This window comes from Girardinichthys multiradiatus, chromosome 12 (assembly GCF_021462225.1).
Source record: "Girardinichthys multiradiatus isolate DD_20200921_A chromosome 12, DD_fGirMul_XY1, whole genome shotgun sequence".
Taxonomy (NCBI): Eukaryota; Metazoa; Chordata; class Actinopteri; order Cyprinodontiformes; family Goodeidae; genus Girardinichthys; species Girardinichthys multiradiatus.
In genome coordinates this window covers 8,782,940-8,797,687 of record NC_061805.1, presented here as the reverse complement: position 1 = coordinate 8,797,687, position 14,748 = coordinate 8,782,940, and the positions used below count along the sequence as shown (strand labels likewise).

The following is a 14,748-nucleotide window of genomic DNA, read 5'->3' as shown; positions in this document are numbered from 1 at the left end:
GTTGATCAGGAGAATATTTAAGAATCTGACAATTATCAGTTAAGGAGGAGAGAAAAGAAGGTAGGTGTTTGGCTCCTGTCCAAAAACACTGAGTCACAGATCAGAGACAACAGATGGTATCATACTGTAGATCACTTCTTTGTTAACTTTGGCAGAGAACCACAGCGTGCTTCAGTGGAATCTAACTCTCCACACCAAACAACGCCCGCAACAGTCTGTCATAAACCTGTCAGAAGGCAGAGGAAGGCTAAATAAATTTCATGGGTAAACAAGATATGTGAAACCATGTGAGACTATTTTTCACTTTTGGTCTGTGTGTGTGTGTGTGTGTGTGTGTGTGTTCTTTATTCTTCTCTATTATAATACAATATAAGTTAATCGCTTTACAATCAAAAACGTTTGAAAAATGAGTCTGGAGCCCTCAGCCAAGTTCTCTGCATTTTCCATGAATTTCTCTAACTTCTGAAATTAGTGTTGCATCATGGAAACGCAGAGGCGAACAGCAACATTAAAGTTGGAGCTGAGTCATGCACTGCTTCTTTCTTTACCTGACATCTCTGAAAGGTCTAGAGACTAGACAAACTCAACAAAAAAACTAATCACAGCGCTTGAGACGGACACATTCCACTCCAGACGACAAATAGCCATTACAGCTATGTTATCCATCACACTGATACAGTACAGTCACTGGGCCTTTCATCTGCTCGAAATGACAGTCATAACTTTGACCTGACAAACCCTGTCAGCTTGAGCAACTTCCCCAATCAATCACAGCTGTCAGAGGCACAGCACAGCTTTGTCCTGATTAATTACACCCTTGCTGCAAGGAGCTGTCAGACATCCAAAACAAGCGATGCAGCCGTGCTATCAAGTTGTGAATGAATGCAGGAATCATGAGTTAAACACCAAATATTTGAAAGGGTATTTTAAGAAAAAAAAAAAAACAAGCCTAATTACTGCACGTTCTTTACTGTCCAGGTAGAAAAAGTGCTACTGCCGTCAGATGATCAGAGGTGCGGAATTAAAGTGACGAATGAATGCAATTTACCCTAAGAAAGATTAAATCATAATGATGTCGGCATCTTTTTGTACACATAATACGTTTAACTAAACCTGCAGGGGACCTCACAGGAGCTCTGAGCATGTATCTGACTAACAGTAATGTGTTTAAACTGGCAAAGCATACAGTTAGCCATGAGCTTCCCTGAAAAACATTTCAAAGCTCATAAACTAAGCACTTTTGTACCTACAGTAGGGCTCATCTTGCAGTGCTCTAAACTCGATGCTTAAACACAGGGATCTATTTTCTCTCTGTATGCAGATGGAGCAGGAAAGAATGTACAAACTTTACACTGTAATCAGTGTGACTCACTGTAAATACTTGAGCACATATCTGCATATTACTGTGTTAGCACATTTAGATGGAAGTAACTGAGTAAATGCATTTGGACAACGTATAACACGTACTTTGCAACAACATGAATATCCATCTCTGCAATTTAAGCTTTCGACTGTGACTATTTTAATTATTTTCATGTTTGGTAAGTATGTGCTAAGGGAATACACATAAAAAGTTAAGATGATATGTTCATTGATGTTTAAACATCTTTTCCTGCACTCTAAAAATATTTAGGCAGTTTGTGCATGACGTTTAAAATAAAGAGCATTTTTTTTGCACAAAAATGCAACCTTGCTGCATAAGCATCCATGCATTGACTTCAGCTTATGTGAGATTGGGAAATGGGGTAAAATGTCCATGAGGGAAACTAATGCATCCCTCTCCCTGGCAAAACCCTCCAGCTCACTCTTTTTTTTTTTTTTTACCGTGTCCTGTCCGACAGAGTAGCGTTCTGAGTGTTGTCTGAGTGCCAAGAAAAAGCCCAACAGATTTACTTTCACAAGTGGAGCATTACAGCTAACGCTTTAAAGCTCTGCTTGATACTCATAAAAAGAAACTTTATTAGAAACTGCTTTTGTATTATTTCAATTGTTACGGACATGGAGACAGAAATAAAAGGAAAAAACTAAAAAGCATGAAAGAGAGAACGGTGGGGCAAAAAGGAAAAGGGGAGAAAAGAAGAAATGGAGGAAAGAAAGAAGGATGAAGACAATACAAGATAACACCTTGCTTGCTTCTACACCTGCAGAAGCATTCATATTAACAGCTTTTTTAACAAAAAGTGCACGGTACTTATCAATGCAAGATGTATTTAGTGGTAACTGCGGCTCAATATAGAACATTTGTGTATCTGTTAACTCCTGAATCTAAACACATGTGGGTCTGAGTGTGAGAGTGCTTGTGTATACAAGGTTTCTCCATAAAAACATGCATGCGTGAGGAGCCACAGACCTGCCCCCCTGGACTCGGGAAAGATACGGAAGAGACTCGAGCCACAGGCATCTAAAGGCCCCCCAGAACTCAGGAGCCCCAGGAGAACCACCGCCGGGACTACCGCAAGCCCCCCAGAGAAGAGCGGGGGAGAGTCCTAGGGGAACCACCCACCAGCCACAGTGCAGAAGCCCCAGGGTGTCAAGGTTTGAGGTTGTGTGGGACCAAAGCGCAGACAAACTCTGGGCAGCAGCATGATGAGAAAATTGTTTTTTTCTTTAATGAAAGGTCTCCAAAACTTAATTAACAGGGAAACCAAAACTAGATAACAAAACTCAGGGAACAGATCTAAGGAAACTATTAACAAACAAAGTATAGGAATCTGGAAAATAACAACTAACAAAAGTAACCTGAGAACATGAAGGAACCTAACTGAGAAAAGTAAACAAACACAAAACACTAAGTGACACACTGCAACCAATGACCTAACAGAAAGGAAATAAATATGACAGACTGAAAAAGAGAACTGAACTGAAATAACAAAACCCGGAAAAAGTAGATCTAAAGGGAAACACAAGAACACAATAAACTAGGTAGTGATAACTAAACATAACAACTAATCTTGAAGAAACATAAAAAACACCTGATAGAGAAAAAGTAAATCAAAAAAACCCAAAATGGCAGATCCTGACGCAGGGGGCTGCAGCGACAAGCCCACAGTGCCCCGCTGGCCACTGTCTACGCCCAAGCAGATCCAGCCATGGACCCCGAGATCCCGGGACATATCACTCCCAAGCAGAGGCCCGACAGAGCCCAGGGGTCCAGGACCCGTCAAGCAGCTACTGGGAGTCAGCCAGCGCACACCAAAGCACCCGGCCCTGGATACCAAGAACCACAAGTACACCGACAGGCAGAGACACCGACCACCAGCAGGTAGTGTGGCGGGGAGGAAATAGGCCGCACATTTGATGGGAGGCCTAAACTGATCCAGGAGAGGGAGCTGCCCAAGACCCAACCTGACACAAAAAACAGACACACACAGTCACAATCACACATTCCCACCCTCATGCGTACACATAAAAGCACTCACACCCACGCACCCAATGTAAAGACACTCCCCATGCATACTCTATACTCCCAGGTCCAGGTGCTGATACCCACCAGCACCTGGACACAGGAGGTGGTGCCCTTCCCTCCAGGGGTGGAGACAGGCAGACCGCCCCAGCGGGGATGAGCTTCATCCCCGAAAAGCCAATGAGGCAACACCCACACAGTGCAAGCTCCACACACAGCCCCTCTCCAAGCATGTTCCATCCCACCCGCACCACACAGCACACCCTCCGGCTCATTCTGGTGGATCTTAAGGCGTTCTCAGGCCAGATAGTTCCACCAGCGAGTTCTGGGTCTTCTCTGGGCTCTCCTCCCATTGAGATATGCCTAGAAAATCTGGTAAGGGAGCAGAAACTCTGCTTTAATCTCCCCCTGGATGATGAGAAGGAATTTGAGTTAAATAAAATAAATTTTCCACATTTTCTTTACAATCTGGTGGTTAAACTCATCAAGTAGAAATTGGAAATGCTTTTTTTGCTTGGTGTGCATCTGCTATTTAATGCAGTCAAGAAATTGTTTTGACATTGCCAGACATGTCCATTTGTATTTATTTTTTTTTACATTGGATCCATCTGTTTAGGTAGTTCTTTCACCGGTTCATTCAGTTGGCGAAAACCCTGCAGGTGTCCAATAACAATATTTATGTTAGATGAGTTTCATAAGTGTTCTCTTGGAATAACAATTGGAAAGTTTTCATAAGCTTTAATGTAACACTGTGCCCTCCTGTCTTTAGTCCTTGTAATAGTATAATGCAGCGCCATAGAAAGAGAGAGTTACGACACTCCCATTGACTTCTACAGAAAGAATGGAATGCGGAAGTCACGTGGGTCATGGAGCTACTAATAGTTCCAAACACTAGCAGCTCCAGCATTGGACGTAGTTCATTCTCGGTGCTTTGTAAGGATTTTTTACGGTAAGTTGATGAAAATACAACATTATATTGATATTGTGAGGCTTTAGTTGACTGTTCTGTATCGCAGTTTAGCAATAATATTTTATATCACCAGGTTTAGTTAATTAAGCATGTTAACTCACTTGTTGTATTTTAACTGCAGCTAGCTCATTGTAAGCATGGCGGGTTTTAGACGGGTTTATCTCATTGTGTCTGATTCAGCATTTTAAAATGTCCATTACAGCTTACATTCTTAACATTGATAATTTTCTAATTTTTATTGTAATTCCAACTACTGAACTAGCACATCTTGAAAAATACTGTGATATTGGCATGGTTAATTTAGTTAAAGTTATAGATTGTTTGTCAACAATGGCCACATAAATAGGGACATTATCAGTAAACGTGATTGTGAAGATGTGTCATTTTTTATTATTCCTTTCCAGGTAAACCACACGAAAATGGCTTAAGTGAACTGCTGAACCATGTTGCATACAAAGCACCACAACGTAACAAGATATGTCTTTAAAAATAATAAGAGCTGAATCAATATGTCTGAACAAAATGACTTTAAGATTTTAAGACCTTCACAAAGTTGGTATTCACAGTCATGGGTGAAGTTGAAGTAGATATTAGAATCTATCTCAAGACAGAAAAAGAAATTAAGAATTATTATTGGAACATACAGGTCCTTCTCAAAAAATTAGCATATTGTGATAAAGTTCATTATTTTCCATAATGTCATGATGAAAATTTGACATTCATATATTTTAGATTCATTGCACACTAACTGAAATATTTCAGGTCTTTTATTGTCTTAATACGGATGATTTTGGCATACAGCTCATGAAAACCCAAAATTCCTATCTCACAAAATTAGCATATCATTAAAAGGGTCTCTAAATGAGCTATGAACCTAATCATCTGAATCAACGAGTTAACTCTAAACACCTGCAAACGATTCCTGAGGCCTTTAAAACTCCCAGCCTGGTTCATCACTCAAAACCCCAATCATGGGTAAGACTGCCGACCTGACTGCTGTCCAGAAGGCCACTATTGACACCCTCAAGCAAGAGGGTAAGACACAGAAAGACATTTCTGAACGAATAGGCTGTTCCCAGAGTGCTGTATCAAGGCACCTCAGTGGGAAGTCTGTGGGAAGGAAAAAGTGTGGCAGAAAACGCTGCACAACGAGAAGAGGTGACCGGACCCTGAGGAAGATTGTGGAGAAGGGCCGATTCCAGACCTTGGGGGACCTGCGGAAGCAGTGGACTGAGTCTGGAGTAGAAACATCCAGAGCCACCGTGCACACGCCTGTGCAGGAAATGGGCTACAGGTGCCGCATTCCCCAGACCTGGGCTACAGAGAAGCAGCACTGGACTGTTGCTCAGTGGTCCAAAGTACTTTTTTCGGATGAAAGCAAATTCTGCATGTCATTCGGAAATCAAGGTGCCAGAGTCTGGAGGAAGACTGGGGAGAAAGAAATGCCAAAATGCCAGAAGTCCAGTGTCAAGTACCCACAGTCAGTGATGGTCTGGGGTGCCGTGTCAGCTGCTGGTGTTGGTCCACTGTGTTTTATCAAGGGCAGGGTCAATGCAGCTAGCTATCAGGAGATTTTGGAGCACTTCATGCTTCCATCTGCTGAAAAGCTTTATGGAGATGAAGATTTCATTTTTCAGCACGACCTGGCACCTGCTCACAGTGCCAAAACCACTGGTAAATGGTTTACTGACCATGGTATCACTGTGCTCAATTGGCCTGCCAACTCTCCTGACCTGAACCCCATAGAGAATCTGTGGGATATTGTGAAGAGAACGTTGAGAGACTCAAGACCCAACACTGTGGATGAGCTAAAGGCCGCTATCGAAGCATCCTGGGCCTCCATAAGACCTCAGCAGTGCCACAGGCTGATTGCCTCCATGCCACGCCGCATTGAAGCAGTCATTTCTGCAAAAGGATTCCCGACCAAGTATTGAGTGCATAACTGTACATGATTATTTGAAGGTTGACGTTTTTTGTATTAAAAACACTTTTCTTTTATTGGTCGGATGAAATATGCTAATTTTGTGAGATAGGAATTTGGGGTTTTCATGAGCTGTATGCCAAAATCATCCGTATTAAGACAATAAAGGACCTGAAATATTTCAGTTAGTATGCAATGAATCTAAAATATATGAATGTTAAATTTTCATCATTACATTATAGAAAATAATAAACTTTATCACAATATGCTAATTTTTTGAGAAGGACCTGTATTAGCATCAATACACAGTAGAACAGTAACAAAAAATACTTTTAAACAATCAAAGGTCCGTGGTAACAGTCAAGGTGTTTGCTTAGGGCTTGTTTGTTGGGGTGCAAGATGAGGTTTGACATTGTTTTTTCTTCGTGTTATTCGCCTGGCTTTTACATCCAAGATGTCCAGCATTGGCCAGAATGTTTTTCTTTCATTAAAGATATGTTTTGCTGCTATTCTTAGTCTCAGTCTGATGAATCTGGTGGTTATTTTTCTTTGCACATCGTGACATGAAGGAAGCATGCTTTCTAATAGATTTGCTTCTCTCTCTAGAGTATCCATGGCATTTGGGAGCTCCATGACAGATTTGCTGGACCTTGTTCTGAAAAGTTTTTCAACTTTCTGGTAGAGGCTGAAATTTTTTCGGGAATTCCACGAGTCACGGGATTCCCATGGGAATCCGGCAGGATGGGAGACAGGATCGGTAAATATGACGTGATTGGGACGGTACAGGATAAAACATGAACGGGAGCAGACGGGAGCGGGAGCTAACCAATAGGAGGGAAAATAGACTAGGATCAATTGTCTTTGGGAAAAAAAACTCTCCATGGTGTAGTTTTTTTCCAAGAAGCCTATACTATAATGCGAGTCAAACGAACTACACGACCCACAAGCCTGATCAATGCTTTCCACCTGCGTTCAGAATGGAGGGAGCAAACGCAGGTGGAGAACTGGACGTGGTAAAATTGGATTTGCAACGTAAAGTCAGAAATAAGGATTTATCTATTAAACTTATAGAGCTGACAGGAAAGTCGCAAATATTACCGAACTTCAGGAGAGTTGAATGTAGCAGTGTTAACATGCAGTACGCTGCTTGTAAAACGTGTTTAGTCGTAATCAAGTTCACCAGTGATTAAGGGACACTTGTAAGGCCAACCTAAAAACACATGCATGTGTTGCAGCTCCTGTGTGACCAGGCAGCATCACATTCCCAAACAGCTTCCCTGTTCCTAGGTGCAGCTCCACACTAGGGGTGATTGCCATTTCATCTAGAGTAAGTATACATTCTCTTTCTATCTCTGTTAAACTGTCAACCTTTAGTTGGAGCATGTTGAAAACGTCTCCTAGCACACCTGGTTCTAGCTTAATGTGTTGCAATCTTCTTTCCTGGGTTCTGATGTCAGGGAGAGGGACACTCATGTCCTGAAGAAGCCTGTAGCCTGTTGAGCCCACAGAAAAGCGAAGTTGTATGGCTTTTTTTAATGTGTTTTTGCTCCATCTAATGCCTCTCTTACTCTTCATGCCAATAGCTTTCATTTGATCTTTTGTGAAAATGCTGCCAAATTTCTTTTCCATTGTTAAATCTTTCTTTCGTAGGACTGCATTAATTTTCTTCTGTCTGTGAAGTTCTCCTTCTATTGTTCTTATGTGAATTTTTTGGTTTTCTAGTTCCTCCCTCAGCTTTTTCACCTTGGTTTCCTGATTGTATTCCCTGTTGATGCATACTTCTTGCCCTGTTGACCCTGGCTCATCAGTTTCTGGCATGTCCCTGTCCTTTGAGGCTACAATTTCATCTTCTTTTTCCCCTTCACTTTCCCTCATCTCACTTGCCTCATTTCTGTTTCTTCCTTCCTTCATCTCTGAAATTATAATGGCACTATTGGCATGAAGATTATGTAATAAATTTCAAACGTATTATTTAACACGGTTCGTACCAAAGTTTACTTTAGAACTATATGTGTGATCACTAGTCAGTGGATCAACATGCAGTGGAATTTCTGCTGGACTTCTCATTGCAGGTTCATTACTCCTCTTTGGTTCTGGGCGATGAAGAAAAAGGGTTGGAACGGCATCAGCCCTCAGTCTCACTTGGCCTGACTGTGCCCTCACAAACTGTCCTTTTTCAAAGTGTGCCTGTAAAGTGATTTATTTATTTATTTTCTTGCACATTTCATTAGGCACTTGTGCATTTTCCAGTGCAGATTGAACTTACAGCACATAGTTTCCTGTTGTTGTGACCTCTGGTGATGGTGAGGTTGCTTCTACTGACTTGAACCAACCATTTTTTCCTTCTTTCAGGATCTTTTGGGAAGCCATACATACGGATTCCTTTCTCTGACCGATTGATGCATCCAAATGCAGCACACACAACCATGGTAACCTGCTGGACCTACATTTACTTTTTTTGCCTTCTAGCTATGATATTGATTGATTCTGAGTCCTCTAAACTGTTTCTGTATTGTTTTCTGGGAGGCCAGCAGATGTGGTGACTGACTTCAAAAGGAGCTGCTGCCAAGGAGGATGAACACTCATTCGGACTTGGGCACATTTCTACCTTGTCCAGATTTGATCAGATACAGTTTATTGGTGCAGATGTAATTAATAAACTGTATAAATGGTAGTGCAAGTACTTATTTATTAAAGCTAGTTTTGCATTTTACATATCTTACAATAAATTGTTTGATCATTTATTTTTGCACAATTCAGTTGTTTTGTCATCTAATACGATTTTAACTACATTTTCAATTAAATGAACATTTTAGTCAATGAATTACAATTTTACAACAGTTGTCAGACTACAGTCACAATCAACTCTGTTATAGATACAAGTACTCAGTTCACATGGCAGCAAAAAAAAGAATAAGTATGCCTTCTACAAAAAGTAAGAATTCATCCCAGGTCTTCAGTCATATATTCATACAGCTACATATTTTCCTCAATCATTTAAAAATTATTAAATTTTTAAATACAATTTTAATTCTGCTCATTTTCCATCTGTAATATTTGGATATTTATTTTTAAATACATAGGCAATAGATCTTTCCACGTAGTATAGGATGTAGATCTGAAGGTAAGTTTGATCAGAGCTCTTAACTGCTGGCACAGAATACAGTTATAGCATCCCATGCTAGCATGTGCTAGCATGCAGAGGAGATCAGAAAGAGCATTTATAATAGGTATTGTTACTTCTGTCAGGCTTTTCAAATTATGACTTAGTAGCCAGTAATCAGTTCGTTATTATTTAATTACCAAAAGTCACAGGAAAGAGTGAAAAAAGTCACTTTTTGCGTTATGTCGCACCTGAAGCCTTTCAACCTGACTGACACCGCTGAGATGTTTGGAACTATTGAGAGCTACATGAAGCACGTGACCGCCTATCGGCGAGTTCAAAGAGTGTCATAACTCTCTCTTTCTATGGCACTGGTATAATGGATATCTGAAGTAGAGGGAAGTCTGAAAAATACAACAGCAATGACGCTGAGGATCTCTCTGAGGCTTTCGATGTGCGTCTCAATGTAAATGGTTGTGCTCAACTCTTCTCATACAATTCTTTATAAATAACGTCCAACATACAGTGACTTGCAAAAGTATTCAACACCCCTTAACATTTTCCTGTTTTGTTGCCTCAGAACCTGTAAATAAAATGGGATTGTTTGAGATTGCACCATTTCATTTACAGAACATGCCTACAACTTTGAAGATGTATTATTTTTTTAATTGTGAAGCAAACAATGAATGGGAAAAAATAACAGAAGAACTTCAGAGTTCATAACTGTTCACCCCCTTAAAGTCAGTACTTTGTAGAGCCATGTTTTTGGCAATTATAGCTGCACGTTACTTTGGATAAATCTCTAGGGGCTTGCCACTTTTTGCCACTGGGATTTTGCCCATTCCTCAAGGCAAAACCGCTCCAGCTCCTTCATGTTAGATGGTTTTCTAACCACTGTTTCTAATTTAGATGAAGGTCTGGACTTTGACTAGGTCATTCCAACACATTCAAATGTTTCCCCTAAACCACTCAAGGACTGCTTTAGCAGTATGCTTTAGGTCATTGTCCTGCTGGAAGGTAAACCTCAGTCCCAGTCTCAAGTCACAGGCAGACTGACAGGTTTTGCTCAAGAATATAATATCTCTATATTTAGTATCATCTATTTTTCCCTTGACTGAAAAATATCCCCTCAGCATTATGTTGCCACCACCATGTTCACCATGCATCTTTGGTCCCTGTGCTGCCTCTCTTATTAATGCCGTCCTTCCCTGGTTTGTGAGTTTTGGTGGGTAACCCTCTCTTGGCAGATTTGTTGTGGTACCTTGTGCTTTCCGTTTAAAGATGATGGATTTGATGGTGCTCCAGGGAAACATAAAAGATTTTGATATTTTTTATAACCCCACCCTGAATTGTACTTCTCAGCAACTTTGTCCCTGACTTGTTTGGAGAGCTCCTTGGTTTTCATGGTGTGATGCTTCTTGCTTAGAGGTTTTGCAGCCTCTGGGGTCTTTCAGAAAAGGTGTGTTCATATTGACAGACCTTGTGACACTTGACAAGAGTAAAAAACATGTAGAATGTAAAAAAATATGTAAAAAGCCAAGGAGTTGAATACTTTTGTAAGGCACTGTACAGTTATGAAGAGTTCAAACTATCCCTATTTACCCACAACATCTAAAAACTGAACTAAAGCTGTAATACAGTACTGTGTTGGTTTACAGCAGGTGTAGTTGCACACTTGCTTAGTGTTTTATACTGTGATGCACTGACCATCCTTGTAACATATTTTAATTCTGCATGTTCTGTTAATTTTTTTATGGCTACCAGAAAAATTTAAAGAAGGCAGCTACAAAAGCAACCATAGTCAACATGTTCCAAGGGCAACACATCTTATTTTGCCTTTACATATATAAGCACACTGAAAGATTAGAAGTAAGCCACCCCGGTGCAGACTCTGAGTTTCTGGAGTTAAAACATGTCTCAGGGCAAAATGAGGCATTTTGGTGTATGCTCACATGCACTCGAGGGCCATCAGGTCGTCTACATACTAACGTGGAAAATCTCACAGTACTATCACACCTCCTGATCCTTATCTGAGCAAAAGTGATGCAGACCTGTTCTAAGGAGCTTTGCTGTGCTCCGCTCGACATGCAAAACCTTTTTAGGGATTGACTCCTTTGTGATGGGGGAAAGCTCTGGAGCTCATAGAAGCAGCTCTGGCTGGTGTTTTATTACATTCTGTCTTTTCAGTGGCCCAGCATTCGAAAACATCTTTCCAGCTGAGCAGTCCCAGTATTAACAAGTCGTTCTTCCTTGATGAGCTCCATGTGCAAAAAAACAAGACTGAGGAAAAAAAGGACCTTTGATCAGGGAAATAAAATAATATGTGTTTTCTGTCACGCCTCACATCCTGTGGAGCAGAGCAAAATGTAGTCCGCTTGAAGGAAAACAAATAATATGTCTTGGTGCGTAGCTGTGTTTGTTTCTGTTGCTTTTATTGGAATCGTTAGGCATGAACAAATGTGCAAATGTGAGCTCAGAATATGAATGTGCAGCTAATAACTGTTGTTAGATGATTTATTTCATTTTTGGAGGTTTGCAGGAATGCTTTATCTTATCTTCAGGAAGTTGTCCAGCCTGCTGCAGAGAAATGTCAAAAGCCAAGATCATTTTTACTCACAACTCATTTTGTTGCCTGCAGCAAAATGGGTGGTCACTTTACATTTTTACATCTTTTATTCAACCCCCACTGTTTCAAACATTTCAGCAGAATGACAGACAATAGTCGCTTGCATCTTGATTCGACCAGTCCTTTTAAATCAATCTTTGGTTCAAAGAACAACCCCCACAGATTCCCCTTACACACCTCATACATCCATGGAGACACACTGTATGAGCATAAGATACTTGCAAGATAAAATACCTCCCATTGCCCCACCCCACCCATATTTTCACAGTTGAGTCAAGTTCTGGGTAGCTGAAGCTGACTGGAGATGACTTCCGTCTTGTCTTCTGACAAACGCAGCAAATGAAAAACTTGAAAAACAAGCCAGCCATGTACAAGGCTGATGGGTTCACTTTGGATTTCTAAAAATGTTTGCAGCCCTGGTTACCCAAAATATTTTTTTAGTTATCTAATTTGCTGTATGTCCCACTTTTCTCTTCGGCTCAAAGTCTGTATCAGGTCACAGGTTATTAGCACGAGGACTGTGTGCATCAGTTGTTCCGGAATCACCAAAGTTATGCTCACTTTTGGTGTGTACTATGTGCCAATGACAGGGAAACAGAGGATAGAGTAATCAGGAATTAAAGCCGACCCTGGGTTCATGGCATGATCCCCCCTGCTGCTCACCCCTTTCATCATCCAGCCCATTTGTTGGTTTAACTCTGGACCTTCTCAGCAAGTTTTGGCGGGGGGGGGCGCTTAGCCAAAGAGAATTCTGTCAGAGGAGAAAGAAAGCTGCTTACCCTTAACAACAGACTTTTCAACATCAAGCACCAGCTACTTCCAATCATGCGTTAGCCCTAAATCCTCCCTATGCCTCAGAAACCAGCAGGGTTAGAACATAGTAGGCAAGGGGTCTAGTCTAAATATATCTTAACATTAAGATGCAATGAATCTTGCTGTAATGTGAAGTTATATATTTTAGAATTCATGAGAATAAACATCTAAAATCCTTTACTTTAAATAAGTCATTGCCACATTTATCTTATGACAGCCAAAGAGATGACACACTTTACTGGAATGGCACACTTTCCTCACTGTGGGTGGTCTAGTCAGGATGGATGGATGGAGGAGAGTCCCACAGACAATTAACGTGTAAGCCAGACTTAGCATGCGTGATTTATTTCATTAGAACATCACTCAGTCACACTACAATCTCACTGGTACTGCAGTGTGTGTATGTCCTCAAAAAAGGAAAATGATGTGTTTGTTGGTGTATATGATGTATGGCTAGCAGTGTAAGGGTAGTGAGGTCACAAATCAAACATCTGGCTATGAAAGTAGCAGCATGTAAGCAGGAGCTTCTGTTCCCCAACTTAATAATTAACATTGTATAAATATAGCAGAAAGCTGTTAAAATGAACAAATTATTATTGTGGTTTGAAAAAACAAATGGAATCAACTTCAGAGAAATCATGCAAAACCCAAGATTCTATTAGTTTTACCAGTTGACCGTGATTTGTTTAAAGAATTCTTTAAGTCATAGTGATAAAAGCAGCCTATCCAGTTTGAATGTACTGTATGTTAGACTCGACTTTTTTTTTATTCATTCAACAGCTTACTCCCATTCAGTATTGAGAAGCAGGCCCCCTGTCCCCTGTGTACCCCATCTTTTGCTCAATAACTGCTGGGTCTGCCTAACTTTCCTCTTTCAACCCTTAGCAGGACAAAATGGGGACAGGACAAGGTACAGCATGGACAGGTCACCTGTCTACTACAGAGAAAAGCAAAGACAGTAGGGACATTACGGGACAAAAAAGTCCTGGTTTGATACGTTTTTGGTACTTTTTCAACCAGAAAAAAGAAAGTATATACTTTTTACTTTCTAAAACACTGAACATTTATTAATATATTGTACCATTTCAAAAATTAGCCTGTACTGAACTGACTGGAGGTTGGGTTTAACTTTGTCAATAATTAAAGGATAAGCTGGTATAGACAATAGGTGGATAGATGGATTTTACAACAATAAATAAAAAAAGAAATGTTTATGAATTTTTGTATAAGACCGACCTAACATTTCTTATTGCTGTTGAAAAACACAGACGTAGAGGTTTGGTCCAGCCCACCTTTCTTTCTCACCCATCACAGTAACTGAATAAAAAACCTTAATCTTCACAGTTATTACATTTTAGTTATAACAAGGAGTCCTTTATGACATCGTGAAAAGAAATTCAGCACTACAAATTAAGGTTCTGTGTGTGTTCAGGTTTAAAAAAAGTGCTGCACTCATTCGGTAAACATGGAAGCCGAACTGAAAGAGCCGTACGAAAAATTATCAGTACACAAACATGTATATATATATATATATATATATATATATATATACACCTTGTCATACTACCGTGCATCTATCTTGCATTTCTAAGTTGTACAAACAATCAAACAATGCAGCATTTCAAACCTGATGTCCAACTACATCAGTCTGCATCAGAACATGTTGAAGACATGTTGAAAAATTACTGCAAAAATGAGACATCTCATTTACTGCACAAATGCACCACAAATGCTATTTAATTCTCGCAGTAGTAACCCAAAAATGATATAATTTGATCTCAAGCTACACTATGCAGTGAGCATCTTGACTGATAAATATGCACTCACCTCTGCATTTCGAATGCTCGCAGTTGTTGACATGTCAGGGGCCCCTGACCCATTTGGATTATTTTAGATAATACTTATTTGACCA

At 40.3% G+C, this 14,748-nt stretch overlaps 1 long non-coding RNA gene across 2 annotated transcripts; it reads left to right on the top strand.

Moving 5' to 3' along the window:
• Nucleotides 1-6,543: 6,543 nt before the first annotated feature.
• On the top strand, nt 6,544-9,036 carry LOC124878444. Of its 2 annotated transcripts, XR_007040775.1 has the most exons (5): nt 6,544-7,051; nt 7,530-7,621; nt 8,367-8,483; nt 8,647-8,723; nt 8,826-9,036. It is a non-coding gene; the product is annotated as an uncharacterized LOC124878444 (long non-coding RNA). The 2 variants fall into 2 exon arrangements; XR_007040774.1 differs by having other exon boundaries at nt 7,530-8,483.
• The last annotated feature ends 5,712 nt before the right edge of the window (nt 9,037-14,748 follow it).